Genomic DNA, 16,697 nt, shown 5'->3' on the forward strand with positions numbered 1-16,697 from the left:
AGCAGCAGACTGTGATCCAGCAGCAGACTGTGATCCAACCAGCAGACTGTGATCCATAATGTCAAAAGCCACACTGAAGTCCAACAAAAACAGCCCCCTTTTCATCATCAATTTAACGCCAATCGTCAGTCAAACAGGGCTGAATAGTGACTGGTAGCAAGAATGTATAAACACTGATGGTAATATACTCATGGTAATATATACAGTAATATATACATGTAAACATAAATACTGATGCTAATATACTCATGGTAATATATACATGTAAACATAAATACTGATGGTAATATACTCATGGTAATATATACATGTAAACATAAATACTGATGGTAATATACTCATGGTAATATATACATGTAAACATAAATACTGATGCTAATATACTCATGGTAATATATACATGTAAACATAAATACTGATGCTAATATACTCATGGTAATATATACATGTAAACATAAATACTGATGGTAATATACTCATGGTAATATATACATGTAAACATAAATACTGATGCTAATATACTCATGGTAATATATACATGTAAACATAAATACTGATGCAAATATACACTGAATGGACAAAACATTAGGAACACCTTCCTAATATTGTCTTGCTCTCCCCTTTCTCCCTCAGAACAGACTCAATTTGTCGGGGGGCATGGACTCTACAAGGTGCCGAAAGTGTTCCACAGGGATGCTGACCCATGTTGACTCCAACGCTTCCCACAGTGTCAGGTTGGCTGGATGTCCTTTGGGTGGTGGAACATTCTGGAAACACACATGAGAAACTGTTGAGTTTGAAAAACACAGCGCTGTTGCCTTTCTTGACACACTCAAACCGGTGCACCTGGCACCTACTACCATACTTTATTGATTTATTATGGATCCCCATCCATAAAAATAATTAGAATTATTATAAAAATTATTAATAATAATAATCGGGCAAAATTAAGGCAGTTATACAACTGTAAAAATATTACAATAGATTCATTACAGAATTCATAACACACTAAGTGTGTGTGCCCTCAGAATCACACTCCACAACCACATATCTACAACGCAAAATCCATTTGTACGTGTGTGTGTATGTTATCATGTGTTTGTAGGCAATGCGCCTATGTGTTTTAATTTAATTAGTTATTTAATTTAACCTTTATTTAACCAGGTAGACCAGATCACCTTTATTTAACCAGGTAGACCAGATCACCTTTATTTAACCAGGTAGACCAGATCACCTTTTATTTAACCAGGTAGAACAGACCACCTTTATTTAACCAGGTAGACAGATCACCCTTATTTAACCAGGTAGACCAGATCACCTTTATTTAACCAGGTAGGCCAGACCACCTTTATTTAACCAGGTAGACCAGACCACCTTTATTTAACCAGGTAGACCAGATCACCTTCATTTAACCAGGTAGACCAGATCACCTTTATTTAACCAGGTAGGCCAGACCACCTTTATTTAACCAGGTAGACCAGATCACCTTTATTTAACCAGGTAAACCAGATCACCTTTATTTAACCAGGTAAACCAGACCACCTTTATTTAACCAGGTAGACCAGATCACCTTTATTTAACCAGGTAGCCAGATCACCTTTATTTAACCAGTAAACCAGATCACCTTTATTTTAGACCAGATCACCTTTATTTAACCAGGTAGACAGATCACCTTTATTTAACCAGGTGAGACCCAGACAGACCTTTATTTAACCAGGTAAACCAGATCACCTTTATTTAACCAGGTAGACCAGATCACCTTTATTTAACCAGGTAGACCAGATCACCTTTATTTAACCAGGTAGACCAGACCACCTTTATTTAACCAGGTAGACCAGACCACCTTTATTTAACCAGGTAAAACCAGATCACCTTTATTTAACCAGGTAAACCAGATCACCTTTATTTAACCAGGTAGACCAGATCACCTTTATTTAACCAGGTAGACCAGATCACCTTTATTTAACCAGGTAGACCAGATCACCTTTATTTAACCAGGTAGCCAGATCACCTTTATTTAACCAGGTAGACCAGGTCACCTTTATTCAACCAGGTAGACTAGATCACCTTTATTCAACCAGGTAGACCAGATCACCTTTATTTAACCAGGTAGCCAGATCACCTTTATTTAACCAGGTAGACCAGATCACCTTTATTCAACCAGGTAGACCAGATCACCTTTATTTAACCAGGTAGACCAGATCACCTTTATTTAACCAGGTAGACCAGATCACCTTCACCTTTATTTAACCAGGTAGACCCAGGTCACCTTTATTTAACCAGGTAGACTAGATCACCTTTATTCAACCAGGTAGACCAGATCACCTTTATTTAACCAGGTAGACCAGATCACCTTTATTTAACCAGGTGAACTAGATCACCTTTATTCAACCAGGTAGACCAGATCACCTTTATTTAACCAGGTACTAGATCACCTTTATTCCAACCAGGTAGACCAGATCACCTTTATTTAACCAGGTATGCCAGATCACCTTTATTTAACCAGGTAGACCAGATCACCTTTATTTAACCAGGTAGACTAGATCTGCCTTTATTCAACCCAGGTAGACCAAGATCACCTTTATTTAAAAAATAATAAAAATAGCAGATCCGTACCACATTGGGTAGGGGCGGATTGCAGGAAAGTATATTTAGTTCGTAGATAGAAAGTGAGATAAAGATATATACGAAAAGACAGTCTATTTACACGGGATAAGACACTGGATAAGACAAAGACAAACACACGTCCTACTGCTATGCCATCTTGGATTTTTTTAAATGTTTGCGTTTGCTTCCCAGTCCCACTGTTCCATAAGGTGTATTTTTGCCTGCTTTTTTAAATATGATTCTACTGCTTACATCAGTTTCCTGATGTGGAATAGGGATTCCATGTAGTCATGGCTCTATGTAGTACTGTGCGCCTCCCATAGTCTGTTCTGGACTTGGCATGTCTTGTGGGGTATTCATGGTTGTCTGAGCTGTGCACCAGTATTTTAAACAGACAGCTCGGTACATTCATTTTGTCAGCACCTCTTACAAAAACAAGTAATGAGGAAGTCAATCTCTCTTCCACTTTAAGCCATGAGAGATTGACATGCATGTCATTAATGTTAGCTCTCCACATACTTTTAAGGCTAACTTTTTCCTTGGCACCCTTGGCAGCTCTTTGTTTAGTGTTGCAGTCATTTCAGTCTCTTTAGTAGCTGACGTGTATAGTGTTGAGTCATCCACATACATAAATACATAGAAACTCTGGCTTTACTCAAAGTCAGTGGCATGACGTTAGTAAAGGTGAAACAAATCAAGGGGCCTAAACAGCTACCCTGGGGAATTCCTGATTCTAACTGGATTATATTTGATAGGCTTCCATTAAAGAACACCCTCTGTGTTCTGTTGGACAAGTAACTCTTTATCTGCATTAAAGCAGGGGTGTAAAAGCCATAACACATATGTTTTCAGGAGCAGACTATGTATGATAGATCATGTCAAAATCTGCACTGAAGTCTAACAAGACAGCCCCCACAATCATTTTATCATTAATTTCTCTCAGCCAATCATCAGTCATTTTGTGTAAATGCTGTGCTTGTTGATGTCCTTCCCCTATATGCGTGCTGAAAGTCTGTCGTCAATTTGTTTACTGTGAAATAGCATTGTATCTGGTCAAACACAAATTTTCTCCAGAAGTTTACTAGGGTTGGTAACAGACTGATTGTTCGGCTATTTGAGCCAGTAAATGGGGCTTTACTGTTCTTGGGTAGCGGAATGACTTTAGCTTCCCTCCAGGCCTGAGGGCTTAAAGTAGGCTTAAATTGAAGATGTGGCAAATAGGAGTGGCAATTCCATCCTCCATTATCCTGAGTAATTTTCCATCCAGATTGTAAGACCCGGTGGCATGTCATCGTTGATAAACAACAATCATTCTTCCCACTGACTGTACGGAATTTATTCCACACTGACTTTACGAATTTATTCCACACTGACTTTCGGAATTTATTCCACACTGACTTTACGGAATTTATTCCACACTGACTTTGCAGATTTATTCACACTGACTTTACGGGAATTTATTCCACACTGACTTTACGGAATTTATTCCACACTGACTTTACGGAATTTATTTCACACTGACTTTACGGAATTTATTCCACACTGACTTTCTGGAATTTATTCCACACTGACTGTACGGAATTTATTCCACACTGACTTTACAAAATTTATTCCACACTGACTTTACGGAATTTATTCCACACTGACTTTACGAATTTTATTCCACACTGACTTTACGGAATTTATTCCACACTGACTTTACGGAATTTATTCCACATTGACTTTACGGAAATTAGTCCACACTGACTTTACGGAATTCGAAAGTACAATGCTCGTCTTTTATAATTTGGTCAGATTTTCACTTCTTCATCAATCCAAGGGGATTTAACAGTTTTTCCAGTCATTTTCTTAATGGGAGCATGCTTATTAGTAACTGGAATAAGCAATTTCATAAATGTGTCAAGTGCAGCGTCTGGTTGCTCCTCATTACACACCACAGACCAGCAGCGTCTGGTTGCTCCTCGTTACACACCACAGACCAGCAGCGTCTGGTTGCTCCTCATTACACACCACAGACCAGCAGCGTCTGGTTGCTCCTCATTACACACCACAGACCAGCAGCGTCTGGTTGCTCCTCGTTACACACCACAGACCAGCAGACCAGCAGCATCTGGTTGCTCCTCATTACACACCACAGACCAGCAGCGTCTGGTTGCTCCCTCGTTACACACCACAGACCAGCAGCGTCTGGTTGCTCCTCTGGATTTGCTCCTCGTTACACACCACAGACCAGCAGCGTCTGGTTGCTCCCTCGTTACACACCACAGACCAGCAGCGTCTGGTTGCTCCTCATTACACACCACAGACCAGCAAATATTCTTAACATCATCAACATATGAATCACTACAAAACTTATTGTATGACCTCTTATACACTATATTAGACCCAGGCTCTGGAACTTTGGTTTTCCTAGATATGGCTACTATATTGTGATCAATACATCCTATGGATCTGGATACTACTTTAGAGCAGATGTCTGCAGCATTAGTAAAGATGTGATCAATACATGTTGATGATGTCATTCCTGTGCTGTTTGTAACTACCCTGGTAGGTTGACTGGTAACCTGAACCAGGCTGCAGGCACTGGTTACAGTTTGAAGCTTTTTCTCTTGAGTGGGCAGCTTGATGATACCCAGTCAATATTTAAATCACCCAGGAAATATACTTCTCTTTTGATATCACATACATTATCAAGCATTTCACACACATTATTCAGATACTGACTGTTAACACTCAGTGGTCTATAGCAGCTTCCCACCAGAATGGGCTTTAGGTGAAGCAGATGAACCTGTAGCCAGATGACTTCAACAGTATTTAACATTATCCAGATAGTGACTGTTAACACTCAGTGGTCTATAGCAGCTTCCCACCAGAATGGGCTTTAGGTGAAGCAGATGAACCTGTAGCCAGATGACTTCAACAGTATTTAACCTGAGATCCTCTCTAAGCTTTACAGGAAGCTGGTTCTTTATAGTCCGCAACACCGCCGACGGGGGCGTTTCTGTCTCTCCTGTAGACGTTATAACCATGTATTGCTTCCACTGTATCATCAAAGCTATTATCTAAGCGAGTTTCAGAGATAGGCAGAATAATAATTATTATCTAAGCGAGTTTCAGAGATAGGCAGAATATAAATGTCATCTGTTTACTGGCTAGTTAATCAATTCATGGACCTGGTTTCTCAGTATGTTAATATTGGCTATTTTTAGCACTTTCCTGTCTTGCTTGATTGTTTTTACTCCTTTACTGGGAAGCTTATCAGAAGTAGACTTGATAGTGCAGGGTGAGCTGCACAAAGTGGTCTTCCTACGGACACACCACCTCAGTGTTAACATTTAAGACATTTAAGTCATTTAGCAGACGCTCTTATCCAGAGCGACTTACAAATTGGTGCATTCACCTTATGACATCCAGTAGAACAGTCACTTTACAATAGTGCATCTAAATCTTAAAGGGGGGGTGAGAAGGATTACTTATCCTATCCTAAGTATTCCTTAAAGAGGTGGGGTTTCAGGTGTCTCCGGAAGGTGGTGATTGACTCCGCTGTCCTGGCGTCGTGAGCGAGTTTGTTCCACCATTGGGGGGCCAGAGCAGCGAACAGTTTTGACTGGGCTGGGAACTGTAATTCCTCAGTGGTAGGGAGGCGAGCAGGCCAGAGGTGGATGAACGCAGTGCCCTTGTTTGGTGTAGGGCCTGATCAGAGCCTGGAGGTACTGAGGTGCCGTTCCCCTCACAGCTCCGTAGGCAAGCACCATGGTCTTGTAGCGGATGCGAGCTTCAACTGGAAGCCAGTGGAGAGAGCGGAGGGCGGGGTGACGTGAGAGAACTTGGGAAGGTTGAACACCAGACGGGCTGCGGCGTTCTGGATGAGTTGTAGGGGTTTAATGGCACAGGCAGGGGCCCAGCCATTTGCAGTAATCCAGACGGGAGATGACAAGTGCCTGATTAGGACCTGCGCCGCTTCCTGTGTGAGGCCTTACTCTGCGGATGTTGTAGAGCATGAACCTACGAGGAACGGGCCGCTTGATGTTAGTTGAGAACATTTACATACATTTACATTTAAGTCATTTAGCAGACGCTCTTATCCAGAGCGACTTACAAATTGGGCATTCACCTTATGACATCCAGTGGAACAGTCACTTTACAATAGTGCATCTAAATCTTAAAGGGGGGTGAGAAGGATTACTTATCCTATCCTAGGTATTCCTTAAGAGGTGGGGTTTCAGGTGTCTCCGGAAGGTGGTGATTGACTCCGCTGTCCTGGCGTCGTGAGCGAGTTTGTTCCACCATTGGGGGCCAGAGCAGCGAACAGTTTTGACTGGGCTGAGCGGGAACTGTACTTCCTCAGTGGTAGGGAGGCGAGCAGGCCAGAGGTGGATGACGCAGTGCCCTTGTTTGGGTGTAGGGCCTGATCAGAGCCTGGAGGTACTGAGGTGCCGTTCCCCTCACAGCTCCGTAGGCAAGCACCATGGTCTTGTAGCGGATGCGAGCTTCAACTGGAAGCCAGTGGAGAGAGCGGAGGAGCGGGGTGACGTGAGAGAACTTGGGAAGGTTGAACACCAGACGGGCTGCGGCGTTCTGGATGAGTTGTAGGGGTTTAATGGCACAGGCAGGGAGCCCAGCCAACAGCGAGTTGCAGTAATCCAGACGGGAGATGACAAGTGCCTGGATTAGGACCTGCGCCGCTTCCTGTGTGAGGCAGGGTCGTACTCTGCGGATGTTGTAGAGCATGAACCTACAGGAACGGGCCACCGCCTTGATGTTAGTTGAGAATGACATGTTGTCCAGGATCACGCCAAGGTTCTTAGCGCTCTGGGAGGAGGACACAATGGAGTTTCACCGTGATGGCGAGATCATGGAACGGGCAGTCCTTCCCCGGGAGGAAGGGCAGCTCCGTCTTGCCGAGTTCAGCTTGAGGTGGTGATCCGTCATCCATCACTGATATGTCTGCCAGACATGCAGAGAGGCGATTCGCCACCTGGTCATGAAGGGGGAAAGAGAAGATTAATTGTGTTTGTCTGCATAGCAATGATAGGAGAGACCATGTGAGGTTATGACAGAGCCAGTGACTTGGTGTATAGCGAGGAAGAGGGCCTAGAACAGAACCCTGGGGGACACCAGTGGTGAGAGCGCGTGGTGAGGAGACAGATTCTCGCCCGCCACCTGGTAGGAGCGACCTGTCAGGTAGGACGCAATCCAAGCGTGGGCCGCGCCGGAGATGCCCAACTCGGAGAGGGTGGAGAGGAGGATCTGATGGTTCACAGTATCGAAGGCAGCCGATAGGTCTAGAAGGATGAGAGCAGAGGAGAGAGAGTTAGCTTTAGCGGTGCGGGAGCGCCTCCGTGATACAGAGAAGAGCAGTCTCAGTTGAATGACTAGTCTTGAAACCTGACTGATTTGGATCAAGAAGGTCATTCAGAGAGAGATAGCGGGAGAGCTGGCCAAGGACGGCACGTTCAAGAGTTTTGGGAGAAAAGAAAGAAGGGATACTGGTCTGTAGTTGTTGACATCGGAGGGATCGAGTGTAGGTTTTTCAGAAGGGTGCAACTCTCGCTCTCTTGAAGACGGAAGGGACGTAGCCAGCGGTCAGGGATGAGTTGATGAGCGAGGTGAGGTAAGGGAGAAGGTCTCCGGAAATGGTCTGGAGAAGGGAGGAGGGGATAGGTCAAGCGGGCAGGTTGTTGGGCGGCCGGCCGTCACATGACGCGAGATTTCATCTGGAGGAGAGAGGAGAAAGAGGTCAGAGCACAGGGTGAGGGCAGTGTGAGCAGAACCAGCGGTGCCGTTTGACTTAGCAACCTACGAGGATCGGACCGTCGACCTTCTTTTCAAAATGGTTGACGAAGTCATCTGCAGAGAGGGAGGAGGGGGATTCAGGAGGGAGGAGAAGGTGGCAAAGAGCTTCCTAGGGTTAGAGGCAGATGCTTGGATTTTAGAGTGGTAGAAAATGGCTTTAGCAGCAGAGACAGAGGAGGAAAATGTAGAGAGGAGGGAGTGAAAGGATGCCAGGTCCGCAGGGAGGCGAGTTTTCCTCCACTTCCAGCTCCAGCTGCCCGGAGCCCTGTTCTGTGAGCTCATGCAATGAGTCGTCGAGCCACGGGGCGGGAGGGGAGGTCATCAGAAGCCGGCCTGGAGGAGGGGACATAGAGAGTCAAAGGATGCAGAAAGGGAGGAGAGGAGGTTGAGGAGGCAGAACCAGGAGATAGGTTGGAGAAGGTTTGAGCAGAGGAAGAGATGATAGGATGGAAGAGGAGAGAGTAGCGGGGAACAGAAGCGAAGGTTGGGACGGCGCGATACCAGTGGTAGAGGGCAGTGTGGGAGGTGTTAGATGAGAGCGAGAGGGAAAAGGATACAAGGTAGTGGTCGGAGACTTGGAGGGGAGTTGCAATGAGGTTAGTGGAAGAACAGCATCTAGTAAAGATGAGGTCGAGCGTATTGCCTGCCTTGTGAGTAGGGGGAAGGTGAGAGGGGTGAGGTCAAAGAGGAGAGGAGTGGAAAGAGGAGGCAGAGAGGAATGAGTCAAGGTAGACGTGGGGAGGTTAAAGAGGTCGCCCAGCACTGTGAGAGGTGAGCCGTCCTCAGGAAAGGAGCTTATCAAGGTATCAAGCTCATTGATGAACTCTCGAGGAACCTGGAGGCGATATAAATGATAAGGATGTTAAGCTTGAAAGGGCTGGTAACTGTGACAGCATGGAATTCAAAGGAGGCGATAGACAGATGGGTAAGGGGAGAAAGAGAGAATGACCACTTGGGAGAGATGAGGATCCCGGTGCCACCACCCCCGCTGGCCAGAAGCTCTCGGGGTGTGCGAGAACATGTGGGCGGACGAAGAGAGAGCAGTAGGAGTGGCAGTGTTATCTGTGGTGATCCATGTTTCCGTCAGTGCCAAGAAGTCGAGGGACTGGAGGGGAGGCATAGGCTGAGATGAACTCTGCCTTGTTGGCGAGATTGGCAGTTCCAGAGGCTACCGGGACCTGGAATCCCACGTTCGTGCGCTGGGACCACCAGATTAGGGTCGGCGGTGTGGAGCGTTTGTATGGTCTGTGCAGAGAGGAGAGAACAGGGATAGACAGACCAGTGGTCTTCTATAGGACACACTGCCTCACACTGCCTCAACTAGACACACCACCTCAGTGTTAACAGTGGTCTTCCTATAGGACACACCTCCTCAGTGTTAACAGTGGTCTTCCTACTAGGAGACACCAGCCTCAGTGTTAACAGTGGTCTTCCTACTGGGACACACCTCCTCAGTGTTAATGTGGTCTTCCTACTAGAACACACCACCTCAGTGTTAACAGTGGTCTTCCTACTAGGACACAGTCACCACCTCAGTGTTGAGTGGAGGGAGACACACCTCCTCAGTGTTCTTCCCTACTAGGACACCACCTCAGTGTTAAAGTGGTCTTCCTACTAGGACACACCACCTCAGTGTTAACAGTGGTAGAAAATGGTCTTCCTACTAGGACACACCACCTCAGTGTTAACAGTGGTCTTCCTATAGGACACACCTCCTCAGTGTTAACAGTGGATCTTCCAGGACACACCACCTCAGTGTTAACAGTGGTCTTCCTACTAGGACACCACCTCAGTACTGACAGTGGTCTTCCTACTAGGACACACCTCCTCAGTGTTAACAGTGGTCTTCCTGCCTCAGTGTTAACAGTGGTCTTCCCTGGGACACACCACCTCAGTGTTAACAGTGGTCTTCCTACTAGGACACACCACCTCAGTGTTAACAGTGGTCTTCCTACTGGGACACACCACCTCAGTGTTAACAGTGGTTTCCTACTAGGACACCTCAGTGTTAACAGTGGTCTTCCTACTAGGACACACCACCTCAGTGTTAAAGAGGTCTTCCTATAGGACACACCTCCTCAGTGTTAACAGTGGTCTTCCTATAGACACCACCTCAGTGTTAACAGTGGTCTTCCTACTAGGACACACCCTCAGTGTTAACAGTGGTCTTTAGGACACACCAGGTCAGTGTTAACAGTGGTCTTCCTACTAGGACACACCACCTCAGTGTTAACAGTGGTCTTCCTACTAGGAGTTGCTCCTCAGTGTTAACAGTGGTCTTCCTACTGGGACACACCTCCTCAGTGTTAACAGTGGTCTTCCTACTGGAACACATCGCCTCAGTGTTAACAGTGGTCTTCCTATAGGACACACCACCTCAGTGTTAACAGTGGTCTTCCCTATAGGACACCACCCCCAGTGTTAAGGAGGCTAGGAGACACCTCCTCAGTGTTAACAGTGGTCTTCCAACTGGGACACACCTCCTCAGTGTTAACAGTGGTCTTCCTACTAGACACACCTCCTCAGTGTTAACAGTGGTCTTCCTACTAGGACACACCACCTCAGTGTTAACAGTGGTCTTCCTACTAGGACACACCACCTCAGTGTTAACAGTGGTCTTCCTACTAGGACACACCACCTCAGTGTTAACAGTGGTCTTCCTACTGGACACACCACCTCAGTGTTAACAGTGGTCTTCCTACTAGGACACACAGCCTCAGTGTTAACAGTGGTCTTCCTACTAGGACACCACCTCAGTGTTAACAGTGGTCTTCCTACTAGGGCACACCACCTCAGTGTTAACAGTGGTCTTCCTACTAGGACACACCACCTCAGTGTTAACAGTGGTCTTCCTAATAGGACACACCACCTCAGTGTTAACAGTGGTCTTCCGACACCGCCTCAGTGTTAACAGTGGTCTTCCTACTAGGACACACAGCCTCAGTGTTAACAGTGGTCTTCCTACTAGGACACACCACCTCAGTGTTAACAGTGGTCTTCCTACTAGGACACACCACCTCAGTGTTAACAGTGGTCTTCCCTGGGACACACCACCTCAGTGTCGTGCGCTGGGACCACAGTGGTCTTCCTACTGGGACACCACCTCAGTGTTAACAGTGGTCTTCCTACTAGGGACACCACCTCAGTGTTAACAGTGGTCTTCCTACTAGGACACACAGCCTCAGTGTTAACAATGGTCTTCCTACTAGGACACACCACCTCAGTGTTAACAGTGGTCTTCCTACTGGGACACCTCCTCAGTGTTAACAGTGGTCTTCCTACTAGGGACATCACCTCAGTGTTAACAGTGGTCTTCCTATAGGACACACCACCTCAGTGTTAACAGTGGTCTTCCTATAGGACACACCACCTCAGTGTTAACAGTGGTCTTCCTACTAGGACACACCACCTCAGTGTTAACAGTGGTCTTCCTACTAGGACACACCACCTCAGTGTTAACAGTGGTCTTCCTACTAGGACACACCACCTCAGTGTTAACAGTGGTCTTCCTACTAGGACACACCACCTCAGTGTTAACAGTGGTCTTCCTACTAGGACACACCTCCTCAGTGTTAACAGTGGTCTTCCTACTAGGACACACCACCTCAGTGTTAACAGTGGTCTTCCTGATTAGGAAATAGCTCAGGATTAACAGTGGTATCCTCAGGACACATCTCAGTGTTAACAGTGGTCTTCCTACTAGGACACATCATCAAGTTAACACTGGTCTTCCTACTGGGTCAGTGTTCAGTGGTCTTCCTACTAGGAGAGCCTCAGTGTTAACAGTGGTCTTCCTACTGGGACACACCACCTCAGTGTTAACAGTGGTTCTCTATGGGTACACACACCACCCAGTGGGGTTTTCTAGTTGTTAACAGTGGTCTTCCTTAGGACACACCACCTCAGTGTTAGTAGTGGTCTTCCTAATAGGACACACCGCCTCAGTGTTAACAGTGGTCTTCCTACTAGGACACCACCACCTCAGTGTTAACAGTGGTCTTCCTATAGGACACACCACCTCAGTGTTAACAGTGGTCTTCCTACTAGGACACACCTCCTCAGTGTTACCAGTGGGGACCTCAGTGTTAACAGTGGTCTTCCTTTGGGTGCCTCATAACAGTGGTCTTCCTACTAGGACACACACCTCAGTGTTAACAGTGGTCTTTTAGGGACACACCACCTCAGTGTTAACAGTGGTCTTCCTACTGGACACATCGCCTAGTGTTAACAGTGGTCTTCCTACTAGGACACACCACCTCAGTGTTAACAGTGGTCTTCCTACTAGGAACACTCCTCACAGTGGTCTTCCTACAGGCCACCTCAGTGTTAACAGTGGTCCTGTCCTACTAGGACACCCACCTCAGTGTTAACAGTGGTCTTCCTAGTGGACACACCTCAGTGTTAACAGTGGTCTTCCATGGCCTTCCTCAGTGTTAACAGTGGTCTTCCCAGACACGCCTCAGTGTTAACAGTGGTCTTCCTACTAGGACACACCACCTTATTTTAGTGGTTTTATATAGTATACAGTGGGGCACACCACCTCAGTGTTATGGTCAGCCACTAGGACACACAGCCTCAGTGTTAACAGTGGTCTTCCTATAGGACACACCACCTCAGTGTTAACATCGCCTCAGTGTTAACAGTGGTCTTCCTACTAGGACACACACCCTCAGTGTTAACAGTGGTCTTCTATAGGACACATCGCCTCAGTGTTAACAGTGGTCTTCCCTACTAGGACACACCACCTCAGTGTTAACAGTGGTCTTCCTACTAGGACACACCACCTCAGTGTTAACAGTGGTCTTCCTACTGGGACACCACCTCAGTGTTAACAGTGGTCTTCCTACTGGGACACCACCTCAGTGTTAACAGTGGTCTTCCTACTAGGACACACAGCCTCAGTGTTAACAATGGTCTTCCCTACTGGGGACACCACCTCAGTGTTAACAGTGGTCTTCCTACTGGGACACCACCTCAGTGTTAACAGTGGTCTTCCTACTGGGACATCACCACCTCAGTGTTAACAGTGGTCTTCCTATAGGACACACCACCTCAGTGTTAACAGTGGTCTTCCTACTAGGACACACCACCTCAGTGTTAACAGTGGTCTTCCTACTAGGACACACCACCTCAGTGTTAACAGTGGTCTTCCTACTAGGACACACCTCCTCAGTGTTAACAGTGGTCTTCCTATAGGACACACCTCCTCAGTGTTAACAGTGGTCTTCCTACTAGGACACACAGCCTCAGTGTTAACAGTGGTCTTCCTACTAGGACACACAGCCTCAGTGTTAACAGTATGACTCTTGTTCATATGCACATGATTACTGCATGAAATAGCTGTAGGATTAACCAAGGTATTCAGGGCAATTAGGGTGACATAAATTAAGTTACTCACACCGTCTGTGTCACGCCTGACCATAGAGAGCCCTCGGGGTTCTCTATGGTGTAATAGGTCAGAGCGTGACTAGGGTTTTTCTAGTTATTATAGTTCTATGTTGGTGTGTGAGTATGGTTCCCAATTGGAGGCAGCTGTATATCGTTGCCTCTAATTGGGGATCATCATGTGTCCCTTTTTCCCAGCTGCATTGTGGGATATTTGTTTTGTTTAGTGCCTATGTGCTCTATGAATGGCACGTTTGTTCATTCTTTGTTGTTTTGAGGTTCCACTGTAATAAATATGTGGAACTCTACTCACGCTGCGCCTTGGTCAGTTATTGACTGAATATCCCACCACGCACCAGGCCTCCAGTCCGGTACGTCCTGTGCCGGCTCCCGCACTCGCCCTGAAGAGTGTGTCACCAGTCTCGCTCCATGGCCTTCCTCTGAGCAGGTGCCCAGTCCAGGCATGGCGTCCAGTCCCACTCCATTTATTTTATTTTATATATATACAGTGGGGCAAAAAAATGTATTTATTCAGCCACCAATTGCCAAGTTCTCCCACTTAAAAAGATGAGAGAGGCCTGTAATTTTCATCATAGGTACACTTCAACTATGACAGACAAAATGAGAGAGAAAGAAAAATCCAGAAAATCATATTGTAGGATTTTTAATGAATTTATTTGCAAATTATGTTGGAAAGTTCTGTTCTCCAAGTCCTTCTATTCTCCAAGTTCTCCAAGTCCTCTATTCTCCAAGTCCCTCTATTCTCCAAGTCCTCTATTCTCCAAGTCCTCTATTCCAAGTCCTCTATTCTCCAAGTCCTCTATTCTCCAAGTCCTCCTCCAAGGCCTCTATTCTCCAAGTCCTCTATTCTCCAAGTCCCTCTATTCTCCAAGTCCTCTATTCTCCAAGTCCTCTATTCTCCAATTCTCCAAGGTCCTTCTATTCTCCAAGTCCTCTATTCTCCAAGTCCTCTATTCTCCAAGTCCTCTATTCTCCAAGTCCTCTATTCTCCAAGTCCTCTATTCTCCAAGTCCTCTATTCTCCAAGTCCTCTATTCTCCAAGTCCTCTATTCTCCAAGTCCTCTATTCTCCAAGTCCTCTATACTCCAAGTCCCTCTCCAATATTCTCCAAGTCCTCTATTCTCCAAGTCCTATCTATTCTCCAAGTCCTCTATTCTCAAGTCCTCTATTCTCCAAGTCCTCTATTCTCCAAGTCCTCTATACTCCAAGTCCCTCTATAAAAGTCCTCTATTCTCCAACTGTCCCCAATATCAGTACAAGATGTTCTATTCTCCAAGTCCTCATTATACTGCTAAAGTCCTCTATTCTTCATGGATTATTCCCTCTATTCTCAAGTCCCTCTATTCTCCAAGTCCCTATTCTCCAAGTCTCTATTCTCCAAGTCCTCTATTCTCCAAGTTCTCCAAGTCCTGTATTCTATTTCAAGTCTGTCCTCTTCTATCTATCCCTCCAAGTCCTCTATTCTCCAAGTCCTCTATTCTCTCTATTTTCCACTTTACCAGTGGAATAGTTTGAGCCTGAATTTATAAAATGTTTTAAAATGGAATAGTTTATAGCTCAGGGGACTGTGGTCCAATATCAGTACAAGATGTTCTCTACTGACATGTCCTCATTAGTGTTGCTAAATGTCCTCTTTCTGGTTTGATGGATTATTCCACTGTGTATATATCACGCCTGACCTTAGTTCCCTTTTGTATGTCTCTATTTTAGGTTGGTCAGGGAGTGGTTGAGTGGGTATTCTATGTTTCTATTTCTATGTGTTTGTTCTGGTATGGTTCCCAATCAGAGGCAGCTGTCTATCGTTGTCTCTGATTGAGAATATACTTGGTAGCCTGTTTTCCCACTATGATTTGTGGGTAGTTGTTGTCTCTGATTGAGAACCATACTTAGGCAGCCTGTTTTCCCCTATGATTTGTGGGTAGTTGTTGTCTCTGATTGAGAACCATACTTAGGCAGCCTGTTTTCCCACTATGATTTGTGGGTAGTTGTTGTCTCTGATTGAGAACCATACTTAGGCAGCCTGTTTTCCCACTATGATTTGTGGGTAGTTGTTGTCTCTGATTGAGAACCATACTTAGGTAGCCTGTTTTCCCACTATGATTTGTGGGTAGTTGTTGTCTCTGATTGAGAACCATACTTAGGCAGCCTGTTTTCCCACTATGATTTGTGGGTAGTTGTTGTCTCTGATTGAGAACCATACTTAGGTAGCCTGTTTTCCCACTATGATTTGTGGGTAGTTGTTGTCTCTGATTGAGAACCATACTTAGGCAGCCTGTTTTCCCACTATGATTTGTGGGTAGTTGTTGTCTCTGATTGAGAACCATACTTAGGTAGCCTGTTTTCCCACTATGATTTGTGGGTAGTTGTTGTCTCTGGTTGAGAACCATACTTAGGCAGCCTGTTTTCCCACTATGATTTGTGGGTGGTTGTTGTCTCTGATTGAGAACCATACTTAGGTAGCCTGTTTTCCCACTATGATTTGTGGGTAGTTGTTGTCTCTGATTGAGAACCATACTTAGGCAGCCTGTTTTCTCCACTATGATTTGTGGGTAGTTGTTGTCTCTGATTGAGAACCATACTTAGGTAGCCTGTTTTCCCACTATGATTTGTGGGTAGTTGTTGTCTCTGATTGAGAACCATGTATTTATTCCACTGTGCCTGTTTTTCCACTTGATTTATTCCACTGTGTATTCATTGATTGAGATATTCTACTGTATTTTTCCCACTATGATTTGTGGGTAGTTATTTGTCTCTGATTGAGAACCATACTTATTCAGCCTGTTTTCCCACTATGATTTGTGGGTAGTTGTTTCTCTGATTGAGAACCATACTTAGGCAGCCTGTTTTCCCACTATGATTTGTGGGTAGTTGTTCACTCTGATTCAGAA

The 16,697-nt window shown here is 45.5% G+C and overlaps 1 protein-coding gene across 2 annotated transcripts in view; it reads left to right on the forward strand.

Annotated features, from left to right (window-relative positions):
* Positions 1 to 631: 631 nt before the first annotated feature.
* The window catches only part of LOC127918539 (galanin receptor type 1-like), a 55,577-nt gene continuing 39,511 nt past the window's right edge, over positions 632 to 16,697 (forward strand). The window contains exon 1 of one of the 2 annotated variants that reach the window (XM_052501847.1): positions 632 to 734. The gene's annotated coding sequence lies outside the window, so the exon portion shown is untranslated. Of the gene's footprint in view, positions 790 to 16,697 lie in introns of both variants that reach the window. The other variant, XM_052501846.1, reaches the window with a different exon arrangement.

The sequence above is a fragment of the Oncorhynchus keta genome, unplaced genomic scaffold (genome assembly GCF_023373465.1).
Source record: "Oncorhynchus keta strain PuntledgeMale-10-30-2019 unplaced genomic scaffold, Oket_V2 Un_contig_1443_pilon_pilon, whole genome shotgun sequence".
Lineage (NCBI taxonomy): Eukaryota > Metazoa > Chordata > Actinopteri > Salmoniformes > Salmonidae > Oncorhynchus > Oncorhynchus keta.